The sequence below is a fragment of the Arvicanthis niloticus genome, chromosome 15 (genome assembly GCF_011762505.2).
Source record: "Arvicanthis niloticus isolate mArvNil1 chromosome 15, mArvNil1.pat.X, whole genome shotgun sequence".
Taxonomy (NCBI): Eukaryota; Metazoa; Chordata; class Mammalia; order Rodentia; family Muridae; genus Arvicanthis; species Arvicanthis niloticus.
The window spans coordinates 54,812,408-54,829,410 of record NC_047672.1 but is presented as its reverse complement, the minus strand read 5'-3'; the positions used below and the strand labels follow the sequence as shown (position 1 = coordinate 54,829,410).

The 17,003-nt window shown below is 39.9% G+C and overlaps 1 protein-coding gene across 1 annotated transcript in view; it reads left to right on the top strand.

Annotated features, from left to right (window-relative positions):
* Positions 1-1,723: 1,723 nt before the first annotated feature.
* The window catches only part of Asb4 (ankyrin repeat and SOCS box containing 4), a 109,572-nt gene continuing 94,292 nt past the window's right edge, over positions 1,724-17,003 (top strand). The window contains exons 1-3 of the mRNA XM_034519622.3: positions 1,724-2,197; positions 12,854-13,016; positions 13,379-13,423. The gene's annotated coding sequence lies outside the window, so the exon portion shown is untranslated. The remainder of the gene's footprint in view (positions 2,198-12,853; positions 13,017-13,378; positions 13,424-17,003) is intronic.

The following is a 17,003-nucleotide window of genomic DNA, read 5'->3' as shown; positions in this document are numbered from 1 at the left end:
TGCTTTCACGTATGTATATTCGCCACATCCATGCCTGGTATCCACAGAGGTCAGAAAAGGGTGCCAACTACTCCAGTAAGTAGGATCGGTGTTCTTAGTGCTGAGCCATCTCTCTAGTTCAGGCATTTTAAATATTCCTTTCCTTTTTGTCTTCTTTTAGTTGAGGGAAAAAAAAGATGGTTCTGGACAGGTCTTATGTAAAAAGTTAGAGTTGGAATTACATCCTTTTGTATTAAGGTTTATATTACACTAGAACACCGCAATTTCAGAACTCCTTGGAATACTAATCAACTTTCTTTTCATTCTCCCTTTTAATTTTAATACTTAATTATATGCACTTATAAAAAAATATAAATAGAGAGGGCACTCGCTGAGATTGCGACAGCTTCTGAGTGTAACTTGAAATCAGTTTCTAGGTGTTCCCAGTGCTTAATTCCCACCTGCAATACGTCTACAGAAGGTACAGTCAGTTCTTACGGAACATTCTTTGACAGTGTTTTGTTATTACAGCCCGAGATGACCTTGGATTTGAGGCTTTCTTGCCTTCCCCTCGTGAGGATTACCAGCAGATGTTGGCACATCAGGCCAGACTTCTGTTTTGTAACCAACCATTAAGAAAAAGCAGATGCCAGTTTGTACCTGGCCCCTCACCAAAGGGAAAAGAAAAAGATCTTCCTGTTCCACACATCTGTGACCAGCCCCGAGGGACTCTGGGATGTTCCATCGGCCGATGGAGAGCTAAACAACTGTCCTTTCGAAGTCACTGAAGATGGACCTTTTATGCACTTTCCATTACAGATAACTTTGGAAAATAATGTTTGCCAGTGGGAACTGTTAGGTGGGTAGGATTGTCAAAGAAACCCAGTGTCATGAAACGTGATTATTAGAGGGTTTTAAAAGTGAGTTTGTGCCACAGAAATACAGTAATGCTACAACCCTTCTCATCTTGGCATGGGAGCTGCCCTCCCTCCTTAATGGCATCCCTGGGTTAGGTGTGATCTTAGCACAGCACATCAGAAAGATCTAGCAGCATTCTTTCAAAGGAAGATAAGGGGGCAGGGTTGGTGGCTGACTGGAATTTCACCATGAGCCTGAAGAAGAGTCTAAAGAATATTGGGTTCAAAGCTAGGTCTGAACTAGATAAAAGGGAAAAAATTCAAATGAGCTTAAACATGTTATTTAAAGATACTTGTAACAACTGTAGTGACAACTATTGCTTCTTTTGGTAACAAGAAATTTTAGTGGTTTTTTTATTTTCATACATGAAAGAAATGCAAAATTTCCTTTGAGATCAGTGGTTTTTCCCTTTATCCAAAATTATCAACAGCTCTGAACTTACTTACTTACTTACTTAATTACTTATTTACTTGTATTTTTCCTCTGTTTCCAAGTATCCTGCCTCTAAAATATATCCTCAGATCCTTCTAAAGCATCCATGCGCCTCTAAGTGAAGAAGTCTAACTTGGGATGCAGCTTATGACTGACTGAATAGACAGGTATTGCATTTTACCATCTGTGCCATGAATCACCAGGGAGAGGAACCTCAAATATGATCAGAATTTAGGAAAGCATGATGTTATTCCCCTGGCAAGTCCCTGGCTTAAGTTTGAGAGTTTGCTCTAGGATTCCTGGTTAGTCTGAGAGGTATATAGAAGTATACCTCGTGTATTGTACCTCTTGGGTACTGTGGGGCAAGAACCAGGCAAAGCACCTAAAGTGAAGTAACAGATATGAAGTTTTGAAATTCTGTGCTATTCTTAATGTCTAGGGAGACACCAATAAGTAGATCATTACAGTAATTCTCACCAAGTCCAGACTTGCCCTAACAATGTTTCCTGACAACAGCTGGGAAACAAAAATCTGCTGGCTGACTTCAGTCAACATCGAGCCTGCCGGTGACTCGTTGCTCAGCGAACACCGTTCTGGAGTTCAGCCCACCCGGCAGAGGATCTGAGGGAAGTCATGCTTTACTTATCTAGTTTGAAAGACTGTTTTTTTTAGTAGTATGTCTTTGCACACCCACGTGTGCAGGTGTTCATGGAGGCCTGAAATGAACATTGGAACACCTTGACTGGAGTTAGCCATCCCACCTGTGTGCTGGGAGCATGCCCAGGTCTCTGAAAGAGCCACAGGTGCTTTTAAGCAATGAGTCACTTCAGCCCAGCCCTGCTTTGATTCTCCAAGCACAGCCAGTCAGGTATACATCATTCTGTATTCCTCACAAGACAGGGCAGTTCACCACACTTTCTGAATGTTGCAAGGTGAAGCAGTTTCTCTTATAATTATACACAGCTATTGGGCTAACTGGCGTCATCTTTTTATAAGAGATATATAATTTTTTGACATCAAAACCTCAGCTATACTACTGCAAAAATGCTAGATTAATTATTGAGATTCTTGAAAAACTTAGCTATCTTTCAGATATTTGGGACGTACAGGGCAAAGTCAAGACTGTAATCCTGTTTTGTGTGGTTTCTGACTGTCGAATAACTGAGTTACTCAGTATAAATCCAACTTGTTTCAGAACCTGCTTGTTGTATATGGGTGCTATATTTTCAACAGTGTTTCTCAGCTGGGTGACTGGTTTGTAATTAGAAAATTGCTGTTCTGAAACAAAATTTCAAAAAAAAAAAAGATATAATGACACCTTTTAATCAAGGCTCCTCAGCTTTGTGTAGGAAAGGACAGATTTTTTTTCGCTGCCTTTCTTTGTAAAACACAAAGAAAATAAATTACAGGGGATTAAAGTAAAATCTGAAGGATCAAAAACACAAGCCTATATCTTTCACCTGATACAGCAGACATAAAATTATTTTGTCCCATCTCCATACCAAGATTCAGATTTAAAATCACTTCTAATGATGATGATAGAGGACTTTAAGAAGGACATAAATAACACTCTCAAAGAAATTGAGGAGAACACAGGTAAACAGGTAGAAGCCCTTAAAGAGGAAACACAAAAATCCCTTAAAGAATTACAAGAGAACACAACCAAACAGGAATTGAACAAGACCATCCAGGACATAAAAATGGAAGTAGAAACAAGCAAGAAATCACAAAGGGAGAATACCCTCAAGATAGAAAACCTAGGGAAAAAAATCAGGAGATATAGACACAAGCATCACCAACAGAATACAAGAGATAGAAGAGAGAATCTCAGGTGTGGAAGATACCATAGAAAATAATGACACAACTGTCAAAGAAAATGCAAAATGCAAACAGTTCTTAACACAAAATATCCAGGAAATACAGGACACAATGAGAAGACTGAACCTAAGGTTAATAAGTATAGATGAGAGTGAAGATTCCCAACTTAAGGGGCCAATAAATATCTTCAACAAAATTATAGAAGAAAACTTCCCCAATCTAAAGAATGAGATGCCCATAAACATACAAGAAGCCTATAGAATGCCAAATAGACTAGACCAGAAAAGAAATATCTCCTGTCACATAATAACCAAAACACCAAGTGCACAAAACAAAGAAAGAATATTAAATGCAGTAAGGGAAAAAGGCCAAGTAACATATAAAGGCAGACCTATCAGAATTATACTAGACATCTCACAAGATACTATAAAAGCTAGAAGATGCTGGACAGATGTTATACAGACCCTACTAGATCACAAATGCCAGCCTAGGCTACTATACCCAGCAAAATTCTCAATTACCATAGACGGAGAAACCAAGATAAAACCAAATTTACACAATATTTTTCAACAAACCCAGCATTACAAAGATAATAGCAGGAAAGCTTCAATACAAGGAGGGAAATTATATCCCAGAAAAAGCAAGAAAGTAATCCTCTTCCAACAAATCCAAAAGAAGATAGGCACACAAAGGTAATTCCACCTCTAATAACAAAAATAGCAGGAAGCAACAATCACTGTTCCTTAATATCTCTTAACATCAATGAACTCAATTCCTTAATTAAAAGACATAGGCTAACAGACTGGATACGTAAACAGGACCCAGCATTTTGCTGCATACAGGAAACCCACCTCATTGACAAAGACAGACTCTACCTTAGAGTAAAAGGCTAGAAAACAATTTTTTCAAGCAAATGGTCCTAAGAAACAAGCTGGAGTAGCCATTCTAAAATCTCCAGCCCGAGAACACAAAGGGAGGGACTCATGGCTACACCTGTATAGGTAGTTGAGGGTGGCCTTGCCAGGCATCAGTGGAAGTGGAGGGCCTTGGTGCCTGAAAGTTTGGATTGCCTAGTGTTGGAGAATTTCCAGAGCAGGGAGGCGGGAATGGAAGGATGGTGAAAGCACACCCTCATAGTAATTGGAGGAGGGGGAATGGGGTAAAGGGTTAGGCATCAGTGGAAGTAGAGGGCCTTGGTACCTGAAAGTTTGGATTCCCTAGTGTTGGGAAATTTGAGAGCAGGGAGGTGGGAATGGGAGGATGGTGGGAACACACCCTCATAGAAACTCCCAGAATTATATGGAGTAGACATAACAGAGGCAGGCCGCCAGAAGACTAGATTCCAGAATTCAAACAAAAAATTATCTTGATACTAAAATTTGTTTTGAGAATTGTACATTGCAGAATACATAGCCTTGGTGTATCTACTCATCAAGCAAGCTGAGCAGACCTGCTCAAACCTCTGATGTCCTGGAATTTCAGCTAGATGAAGTGAATACAGTGTCAGGAGGCTTATCAACTTACTCTTCCCCCTGCCCCTCTTCTAATATCTTAACACCCACAATCAGCTAGACGAAATTAATGAAGAGTCTGTGCCCCTATTCCCTGGGCTTGGGGACTGAGGTGGTTAATATTGGTCTGTCTTTGTAGGGAAATGTAGTGGGTTTGTTGGAACAGGGAGGATTAGCTAGGATTTATTGCATAGCCATAACCTATTGGTAGAAATATGTATAATTGTTACTAAGATGAAGTTATGATTTCTTAAATGATACAAAATTTACCTTGATTTCAAATTTAAGGTTTTCACTGGTATGAGCTTCTTATTGATATAAAATTGATATTAATATTGTTACTGTCATAGGCATTGTACCTATATAACACATTTGGGAATACAAGGCTTAGACCCAGTCCTTCTTTAACTTTTCTAACTGATTTTAGATGGTTAGCCTGTGAGTTAAGGGCATATAGCAAATTCATGGCTCTGAGTTTATTGTTAGGGTGTTTTCTATATTTTCTTTAGAAATAGCTGAGAGGAGTTAACAGACAACAGTCCAGATTGCCTTACATGTATAGTTGGTTTTCAAAATGTCAGAAGTCCACAGAATTGACGTTACAAACATTTCTGTATTCATGTCCATTTTGATTAGGGACCTGTCTGCTCCTGACAGCTTCCTGTCTTGGATTCTAAGAAGAAATTGAACATCTTTGGAGTTACTCCAGTTGTGATGAGAAAGCCACTAGACAAGGATTGCCTCTTTTCATCTATAGACAAATTACTGTCCAGAAAAGGAAATGCTTGCAGAATAGTTGACTGATTATATCTGCCAAGACAGAGTAATCAGCCCTTAATAATTCTGCATTTCAAGGTCTGTCAGATGATCCTGGGCCAGAAGGCTGAAGATCAGATGTTCCAACTTTTTGTAGTATAGGGTTCCAACTTTTTGTTGTCCAGGTGTTCAGCAGTCTCTATAAATTGGCTAAGTTTTAGAAGCTATGCTTTGTGCTTCCCGTAATTTCAGTTAACTTAGTCATTCTGGATTTCTGACAAGGTTGAAGACTTATAGTCTCATAGACAATCCCAGCTATTTACTTTGAGAGAAAAGATTTGAGAGGATGGTTTTCAGCTGACATTAATTCCAAAGCCAAAAAAAAAATCCAGGTTCAGAACTAAGTCTTTTAGTTAGGAGGAATGACAGAGGTTCTGGTTAGTCAACAAAATGATGGACTGGGTATTAGGTCTATCTTGTACCTTACTGATACAAATTGGTATAGTTATGTTCTAATTGTATTTTGAGAGAAAAATTTTATTTTAAGAGGAAGGGTGATATGTAGGAGGAGCTAAGTTGGGAAGAGTAAGGAGAGGAAGAGGAAGAGTAAGGAGAAGAGGATGAGAAGGAGATGAGAAGCTAGGTGACAAGGAGGGGGAACATGAAGCAGATGTTTGAGTGTCTCTGCCAGTCAAAGATAGTTGATATATTTAGGTTGGATATTGTGTTACACTTCTGATTGTATGGGCATCTTGTTATTGAGTATTACCAAACTTACAAAGCCTTAGATTAACACTAAAAAAAATTGTATAAAAGCAAAAAGGAGAAGGTGGGATGGAATAGGGGTTTTCTAGGGAGGGAAAAGGGGAAAGGGGATGGCATCTGAAATGGAAATAAAATATCCAATAAAAAATAACATAAGCTGGGTAGTAGTGGCTCATCCCTTTAATCCCAGCACTTGGGAGGCAGAGACAGAGGATTTCTGAGTTCGAGGCCAGCCTGGTCTACAGAGTGAGTTCCAGGACAGCCAGGGCTACACAGAGAAACCATGTCTCAAAAAAAAAAAAAAAAAAAAAAAAAAGGTAAATAAATAATAAAAGTAAATAAATAAATAAAATTTAAAAAAGAAAAAAAGAATGGCTGAGGAAAAAAATAAAAAGGAAAGTAGCACTTTTCTTTGGTTAAATATCAAAATGGTCTCATACTCTGTTAACAAACCAATTTGTGAATGCACTAAAAACCATCAAATTGTACTGTTTAATTCATCGATTTATGGTGTACGAATTTCATATCATAGTCATGTGCTATTTGAGTTCTATCTTATGAAGGCCATTTTAAAATCAAAAGTGTACACATAAACATTGAAAATGTCTGTGTGGTTCTGTACGTGGGTTTGTAGTATTGGACCACCATGGTTTTCATCGATAGTACATAGTATTTCTATGTGGTACTATTTTGTGACTCTTTGGGACTCTTAACCTACTACCAAAAAATAAAATAAGTCATTAAAATAAATTATTATTTAAAAGGACACTGTTTCATGTGCATGGACGAGAGGTATCTAAAGTAAATTTATGTCTGTCTAAAAGATACAATGCAGTTAGAATAATAAAAGTATTTCTTAAGCAGAACCAAAGAAATAAGGAGAACCATCATGCTGTTCTTAAACTGAGAACAAACAAGTAGGCCAACCATTCCATGCTTCCCTCCCTGTATGTGAGAAACCCACATGACACCCATCTCTGAGTAGCACTAATACATTGTGAGGCCTCTATTGGAAAGAACGGGCCCTTAGAGTGGCATCAAGACAAATAAGACATGTCCATTCAGTGACTAGCACTTGGGAGACATCAATCAGGCTATTCTGCCTCTCCCCTAAAGCCAGTCTGCTCCCAGTATCCCTCCACCCTCAGAAGGTTAGAGTTTCATACATTGACCTAAGATAGCATCACAGATCAAAATGCACACACCAACCCTCAGATAAAGTCCTAAAATCTTGTGAGAGAGCAGTAATTATAGATGAATAAGCACACAGATGAAGAGCTGATAGAACAGACAAAAATTGACTTTGGAAATCCCTGCATTACTGTATTAATGGATCACTGTCATTACCAGGGTGTTCCCTTCCAAGACCACAATTCCCGGGAGTCCATAAAGGCACTGAGATAAACCACTCTGGAAACGGTTTCAGGGAACAGTGCCTGCTTTATTGAATGTGAGCAACCACTTACATAGTGGAACCCTGTCAACTGTGACTGGCTAGCATATTATCTCAGATTGGACAGGGAACACTCAAACCAGCGTCTCCATGTGGAAGAAGCACATTAAAGGACAAGTGGGGAGCACAGACTTGACCACAAGCCAGCTTTCAGCTATGCAGGCTACTGGAGAATTCAGTGTTCTGACTTCAGGTACATGGTGTACTATGGTTTTCATTTAGGAGCTCAGAGGGTGAAGTAGGCTGGCCACAAGGTCACGCCTGCATTTTCTCTTTCACATTAATTCACTTAAAATGTTTCTCAAATCTTTCCTACATGGACCAGGTGCTCTTTAACATCTACTGTGCTAAAATGTCAAGGTTTCTGCCATCTTAGACACTGCAATTTACCAATGGTGACAATGGAAAAATAGAATACAAGACAACATAGCTGTAATAATAATAATAATAATAATAATAATAATAATAATAATAATAATAATAAAAACCAGCAGCAGGTAAGAGTGTTCTTTTTGTCTTTGGACAGACAGTCAGGGATTCCCTTTCTGAATGGGGATATGAATGAGGGGCAAAAGCAAGTTTCCTCATAGTCAGGAAAGAACAGGGAAAGGGAATGGAGGATGCTGTGTTAAGAGGATCAAAAGTGCTGGTAAGAGCAGAGAAAGCAATATATTTACAATAGAATAAGCAGGTGGGGCATGGTGTCAAGAATCCATTGGGAGCTTTGTCATCCCCATAGTAGAGGAGACTCTGAGAAGTGGTTTTTGTGTTGTGTTTTGTTTCCAGGCAGGGTCTTTCTCTGTCCCTAGTCTACCTGTCTTGAACTTGCAGCAAAACTCCTTCCTGCCTTAGCCTCAGGGGTATTGGATTGCAGGTACAAACCACTCAAGCCTGGTGAAAACTGCTGGTTGAATTGCATTTCATCAAGACTGTGTTTTGCAAGAGATGTGCGCATGTGCCTTGTGCAAGTCAGACAGCAGCTGTGTGAGCTCAGAGTGCCAACCTTGAAAATGATAATCAAAAAAATTAAAGCAGCTGGGAAACAGGAAATAAGAGGGAAGCCACTGGAGAGAAAAACATCCTTTCCTTACAACACACAATAAAAAGACAGAAGCATGGTAAGAGAGCAGACACACCAGTGATTTCCTTGGAAGATTCAAATTTTGTTTAAGTTACATATTGAAACTGACTATTAAAAGGCCTGTTAAGTGAAATAATAATGATGGAGCAATATTCAAAACCATGTATTGATAAGGACATATTTGAGTCATCTATTCATATCTTTAATTTATAGAAAAAAACTCTGCATTTAATAAAAACATCACAATGGACCATAATGAAAACTGATCACGTGTCAGCACGCGCGTGCGCACACACACACACACACACACACACACACACATATACAATTCCAGAGGATGGGACTAAGGATGGCAGAGCCCAGAACACCTGTTCTATGAGCGGCTCTGCTAGCACCTGACTAAGACAGATGCAGATATAGCCAACCATTGGACTGAGCCCAGGAACCTCAATGGAGGAGTTAGAGGAAGGACTGAAGGAGCTGAAGGGAAGTGCAACCCCACAGGAAGAACAACAATGTCAATTAGCTGGAGCCCCCAGAGCTCCCAGGGACTAAACCACCAACCAAACAGTATACATGGGCTGGGATATGGCTCTGGCTGCATGTGTAACAGAAGATTCCCTCATCTGACATCAGTGGGAGGGAAGAAGCTTGGTCCTGTGGAGGCTTGATGCCCCAGAGAAGGAGGATGCTGGAGGGTGAGGTGGGAGTGGGGGAGCACCCTCTTAGATGCAAAGGAGAGCAGGATGAGGTGGGGAGTTCATGGAGGGGAGACCAGAAAGAGGCATAACATTTGTAATATAGATAAATAAAATGATTAATAAATAAAAACAAAACAAAAAATTTAAAGAAGGTCAAGTTCATCATCACAAAAGACAAGTGTTCTCCCTCAAACACTAGCCGTGGGACTTATTTTGTTTGTTTGTTTGTTTTTTGTTTTAATATCACTGTAAAAGTTTTAAGGTTGCTGGAGAGATAGCTCAATAGGAAAATGTACCCACAGCTCTTCCAGAGAACAGGATTGAATTCCTAATTCCCACTTGGTGTTCACAACCACCTGCAGTTTCTCTGGCCTTTGCAGGCACTAGCACTTGCTTCTATACACACTTCTACACCTACACACACACACAGACACACACCCACCCACACACACACACGAACACAATAATAGATATTTAAATGTTTTAAAACTTTAGTTGCTTTTTAATAATTGATATCTTTATAGATTACGATATGAATAGTTTGAGTTCACATTAGATGTGCAGTCAAACAGTAAGAGGAGAAGGGTTTGATGAAGACATCCCATTTAGGAGTAGGGGTTATAAGGCTCATTCTTAAGTAATAATTGATACTGCATGATCTCAGTTAGCTGTGAAATCTGCAACAGGTGAGTGTAGGATGAGTAGAATGGCAGTCATCAGAGGCCAGGCTGAAGATAAGGGAAACCAAAGGAAAGGTTGATCTGTTGTCTTAAGGTTCAGTCCCATAGGAGCAAGAAGTTCTGAAGAGCTATTACCCAATAAGTTGACTAGAGGCAACAATCACATGCTGTAGGTCTCAGAACACTTAAGGAAATGTCTCTGTTGAGAGCTGATTACCTTGACCCCTCCCAAAGTAAATATCATGTATGCCGTAGTAAACAAAACAAGCTTTGAAACTTCTCGCCACTCCTGAAAGGTTAGAAAGAGCCAGAACTTCACTTTGTTCTGGGAATCTGTCACCATGGGGTGCTTCAGGGGGACTTCATCCAGAGACAAAGGCTGCTCTCTGAAGACAATCCTCTGGCTGGCCTCTCGAAGTTTCCCTCTCATGGTAGCATATTCTCTCTCTCTCTCTCTCTCTCTCTCTCTCTCTCTCTCTCTCTCTCTCTCTCTCTCTCTCTCTCTCTCTCTCTCTTTGTATGTGTATGAATGAATGAATGAATGAATGAAACTCCAGGGTTTAGATCTCCTTGTATTATATTGTTTCTGTCTAATGTCTCCCTCCCACCTTGAGCTCTCATCATGGCTCTGGTGTCCTTTCACTATAAACCTTGTTGAAGGGGATTTTCCTTTAGAGTCCTATGTGGACACGATGTTGGAATATTTGCTTTATCATCTTTTCTAACAATGTTAATTTTATTAATAGAGAGAAAAACGTCAGAAGAGAGGCTAAACAAACAAAGGAGTGATTTCAAAGTTATTTTATCCATAAGGACAATAGCTGGTCTGCTAACATAGGGATACTTCAGTTTTTCTTTCACTGTGTGATATTTAAGACAGAGGGCTAGGCACGGTGGTACACAGCTGTGATTCCAGCATTCACAGGACTGAGGCTGAGAATTGTGTGTCTGAGGCCAGCTTGGTCTTTGCCTCAGTGAGATGCTGTCTGAAAGGAGGAGAAACGATGAAGACTGAGGGAACTTCATTGTCAGGCCGGTTGAAACCGGCCTGGCTGGTTGGAAAATTTGCTATCTTGATAATGCTGATTTATCTGGGAGTGTTTGATATCAATGGTTGTTTCTGTGTGTGGACTTGGAGTTTTCGCCTGTGATGTCTTTTGGACTTTTAGCCCTGTCTGTTGGAGCTCTAGTGCAGGAGGCTAGTCTAAACTAGTCTCCCATGTGATATTTATATTACTTTATTTATTAATTTCATGTGTTTGTGTATGAGGAGGGAAGTATGAGGGGAGTCAGCACATAACTTGGAGGGGCTCCTTTTTTTTCCTTCTACCATGTAGGTCCTGAAGACTGAACTCTGGCTGTCAGGCTTTGAGACAGACATCTTTAATCAACCATCTTGTCTATTTAGTTTTTGTCTGGTGCTGGGAATTGAACTGGAGGCCTCATGCATGCAAGGCCAGCTCTGTTGCTAAGCGATATCCGCCTACTATAATTTTTATTAAACAGTATTTCTCCCATCTCCCAAGTGAATCCTCCCCAGCTTTCAAAACTCCTCATGACCCTGGACATCATAGCTATATCAACATCTCTAAATATTCTCTTCAGCTTTTTGTATTATCACTACCAGGACACTTCTCGTCTGTTCTGGAAGGTTCTAGGTCTTATCTAGCTTATAAGACATTCCCTTTTACACCTTTTGAACAGATGGCACCCAGTTAACATTCAGCAGTATTCTTCAGTTCAGGGGCCCTTCCTCAAATGACCCAGCCTCTCACTTTGAGTCATTCTGTAAGACTTTACTATTGTAACCATTATCTGGGGAAACTCAAGTTCTCTTTGGGTCTTAGTGCCCTTAAAATAAAAAACTCAAAAATGGGTTCAGGAAGAAGCTCGAGGATGATATTTATTAAAGTTTGGGAGAAAACAAAAGAAAAAAACAGGACAGGCAAGCTGAAAATCCCAGCAGCCATTAGGAGGGGAAATGAAACAAACAAACAAACAAACAAAAAAAAACCCCAAACAACAGAAAACAATAGCAACAAAACCAAAAACATGCCGTTTAAGTTAGTCTTGGAGGACTGGGCAACAGTAAAGACCAAGGGAGTGTCAAGAAAAGCTTGCTTAGGCGTGCTGAGGGTACCCAGTTCCAGGCTTTTGTGTCCTAGCACAAAAAAACTGTCCTGCTATAAGATATCTTATATTTAAGTTGGCCCCTCATATATCCGGGAGATTGGATCCAGGAGTCCTCCTTTGTACATTCACAACCCTACATGCAATGAAAGTCAATTTCCGCTTATATAAAATGGCGCATTATTTGTCTAGAACCTACACACATTCCTCTCCGTGCCTCTCAGTTATCTGCACCTGTGATAATAAACAATGCAATGCAAATACTCTACGAATTGCTGCCCTGGATTGCTTAGGGAACAATGAAAAAAAAAATACGTCTGTGTTCAATACATACACGGTATTTTTTTTCAGACATTTTTTTTTTTAATATCTGTAGTTGATTGAATTCATGCGCCTGAAGCCCACAGACACAGAGGGCCAGCTGTATGAGGCCAACAGAGTACTGTAAATGTGTGCATTTTCCTTACATTCTGAGGTTCACTGTGTACTCTCACCGAGGAAGAATTAGTGAATCATTCTTTTGGCCATGTGTTTAGGTAGTCGAGTGGACACATTAATTCCTTCTTTGGATACTAAACATGGCATCTGCTTGTTTGATGAAGAATTGACTAATACAGACTCCTTCATAGTTCCTAGGTTGCCACAGCACACAGAGAGAAGGACACTGCCCCCTGCCAGCCCCACCCACAGCCCCTGAACCCCGAATCAGGGTTGGAGGACTGAGCCAAAACCCAGTGAAGGAAACACCCGAGAAAAGAGTGATTGGAGTTTGGCTGGAATCTGAAAGCCCAGGTCCGTACTGTAATGAATAGAGTTTGGGGTCCTATCATGGGCAGAGGTAGTCAGTGGACTCAAAATATCAGAGATTCTTTATATCAGGGCTATGATAGGAAGGCAGGAACCTACTTGTTTAGTCCCTGCTCTGGCTTCTGGCCCACATACTTTTGCTACCAAACTCTTTGTAGACAGCCCAGAAGGGAGTTCTAGTGTGTTTTATGGGTAAGTACTTTAGGAGACTGTACATGAGGGACTTGGAAGTGTTATTTTTGGAGAGTTAATTTCGGCCTTTCATTTGTCTCAGACAGAAGTGTTTTACTATTTACTATCTCATTTTTAATTTTTTTTTAAATTTTTTCGTTATTTGTATTTCACAGATGCTATGGAGCTTGAAATGCCTACCAGCCTTGAGTCCCCTTAAGGTGAGCTTACTCTGCATGAGAGTTAGGTATAGACTTTTTTCTTATCTCAAACACACAGAGTCCTTTTCAACTGTGTTGACTTAATACTTCTCCCCTTAAAGAGAATGGGCTTTTATATTCGGAAGCACTTGTGGCTGACACAGAGCAGTCCTCTGGGCTCTTCACTCTTTGGATGAAGGTATGAACCATCACATGGCAGCTTCTGGTATATTACTCAGATCTTCAAGCTCTGAGGTTCTCTTTCTCTTAAACGTGTGTATTTACATTCGATCAAGGTCCGTCTCTCTTGTTCCACAACATTACAGCTCAGATTTTTTTTTTTCTAGGATTTTCTAGTGTAGGGTTTTTGGACTCTATCATCTCCTGCCTTTCCCTCCTTTCCCCCTTCCTCCTTTCTTCTCCTGTCTCCCTTCTTCCTTGCCCTCTGTTTGTTTGCTTGCCTGTTTTGAGATAGAGTCTCACTATGTAACCCTGGCTGCCCTGTGTGACTCACTATGTGAATGTGAAGTCAGAGAACAGTGAAGGGTGTTTACCTGTAAATAATTCCACTGGCCTTCCCTTGACTAAGTCCCTTGTAACTAATATGTTAACTATGTGGGTGAAGACATTATTTTCCTCAGACTGGGTGGTGTGGCTCAGTGGTAGAGTACTGGCTTATTGGAAGTAAAACCCAGCACTTCCAAGTTCCTGCTTTACAGGTCAGAGGAGGGCTATCTCCTGTGCTGAGCAAATGTTTACATGGATTTGTAGCACAGAATTTGGTAGCCCTGTAGATGTTGCTTATTAGGGACTACAACAAGCTTCACTGTTTTGTTTCTTAAGAAAGTAGAGTGTCTAGCAGGAGCGTTTTTGTTTTGTTTCTTCAATCACAGGGTCTTGATCCAATCACACTTGTTTCAAGAACCATCCCAATTTGGCTGTCGGACAGTCATCCCTGGTCTGTTCAGCCTTCTCTTCTGGACTACGTCCAAAGCCTGCATTTCACAACCAGTCTGCCTACAGAGTCTCCCTGTCAAACAAGGAGGAGCTTTTTTTTTTTTTTTCCTCAAGAGGAATTCTGTCTTTAGTTCTCTGAGAATAACAACAGTTTGCTTCTGACTGTTCTTGAAATTTTCCTCTAGTGTGACAATAACTCCTCACCCCAGTGTCCCCCTTTGAACATTCTTTCTTCCCTCATTGCTATTCCTTAAACCTTTGTCATGGTAATAATGTCAAACACAAATAGCTCTCACCATTGGTGCCAAAATTACATTCTGAGTCTTGTGTGTATCTTTTGGTTTTATGCATGATACAATGATCTCAAGCAGGATAGTGGCAAGAAAAGGCAGTGGAGGGAGAATAGCTTTCTGTTGATCAAAGGACCAGGGTTAACTACCTCTGTCACGCCTATGTTTTGAGGAAAGAGAGAAAGTTAGAAGGATGCTGACCCTGCTGATTGAATGTAAAATGGGCACACATGAGTTGATAAAAGACTTTCTTCATTGTTGCTTATAAAAGGAATACATATTTAAAGGCTAGTGATTAAATTAAAGTCTTTTAAACGTTTCTAGGGCAAAATGCTACCATAGGTTTTTGTTTGTTTTGTCTCTTGGTCTCATGTGGCCTAGGTTGGTCTGGTACAGCTGCGGACGCTCTTGAAGGCCTCATTTTCCACATCTACCTACTAAGTGCTGGAATTATGGGCATATGTCTCCACTCAATTCCATGTGTATTATTTTCTTATGTTACACTGTATTTTGTTATTATCATTTAAATCTTAGTTTTTCATATATATGCTTACATATATAAATATATTTGATTTTTTTAAAATACTTTTTTAGTATCATAGGCTGTAAAACTTAGTTTTTATATTTAAGATACAACTATACATCTTATAATCTGTTTACAAGAGTATTAAAACTTTAATGATTGTATGTGAAACATTTTTAATTAATGCTAAGCCTAATTCATAAGCACAGTCATCTAGACTTCTTAGTGTTAAATTGTGTTCATGAAACCAATATTTTCTTTTTAAATTCTACTTTTAGCAAACAATATTTTCCTGAGTAATTAAGTAATTCATGTATTAAACAAATAACATTCATTAAACAATTAATTTTAAATTATCTCAAAACTTCTGTGATGTTATGAAATTGACAGATTAATTTAAAAATCACTAACCTCAATAAGATATACAATAATATATTTAAAATTAAAACCAAGAGACTTCTATTCAAGGTACCATTCTACGGAACCAAATTATACTGATTATTGGAATACATCATCAAGAGTCTAATTTTTAAAAAAATATTATTTTTACTATTTTTAAAGTATGTATCTGTGTATAGGTTTATGTACATAACTGTAGGTACTTTGGGAGTTCAGAAAAAGCGTGTCAGATTCCCTGAAGCTGGAGTTAACAGTCAGCTGTGAGCTGCATGATATGGGTGCCAGGAACTAAACCCAGAGGTTACAAGAGCAGTGTGTTCTCTGAAAAACTGAGCCATATCTTCAGACGCAGATGTACAAATGTTAAACATGAGATTATCAATAGTATAGTTTGCTTATCCTGATATTTGCATATTTATTTCAGGGTTTCTTGGAGTTTAATGCTGACTGATAAAAAATCAGCCCATCACATGATTTATTAGGTTATTTCGCTGTATTTGGGAAATGCTTGAATCTTTTTCCTCCCACTTAAACTTTTTTCTTTTTCTTTAAACTTTTTATTAATTGTCTGTGAATTTCACACCATGTCCCCCACCCCCGTATCCCATTCATCTCTCTATCCCTCCATATCCCCTCCCGGCCTTGCAACCTTCCCCCCAAAACAAATACAAACTAACAAAAACAAATTTCTCTGTGGAAGAAACAACTTTTCTCCCAAATATTCATTATAGTGAGTCATTGGTGTGGCTGGAAGCCTCTGGCTTCTGCTACACTATCAATACTGGATCCTCACCAGGGCTCTTCTTGGAGATATTGTTGTTGCCTTGTGTCAAGGAGATCTTGCAGCTTTGGTTCTGGAGGACTCATCCCTTCACCTGCTCCAGCAGTTCCTAGATGGGGTAGATGCTGGGGTGGACCAGCTCAAAGCCTTGAATTTGGGCCTGGGTAGTAGCTGAGTTGTTCAGCCTAACAGTTCTCCTGTACTCATACCATCTGAGCAATTCGTCAGTACTTCCCAGAAGAGGAATAGGACTGGCTCTTCCACTCCTACACTACCAGGGCCACCTCTACTGGGCTGCCCAGGCAAGCTGTGGGCCACTCTCCCAGTGAGGGGCAGGGCTAGGGCCCCAGGAGTCAGTCCAGACCAGGAATGTCTGCATGACCTTTGGTGATAACATGGGCCACGGACATCAACACAGACCTCTGCTACTGCAGGGCCATGCCAGACATGGCTGTCAGTGACAGCACAGGCCTGGACCTTACCATGGACCCAGGTAGCATTGAAATCTATTCATATTAGCCTGTTCATCACTACCTTCAAGTCTCTGGTTCCCCCTCTCTTCATTGTACACACACTGTTCTGTCTCTCTATCTCTTCCATCTCTCTACCACTTACTTGCTCATCTTAGTAGTGCCCAGATCTTCTGGGTGT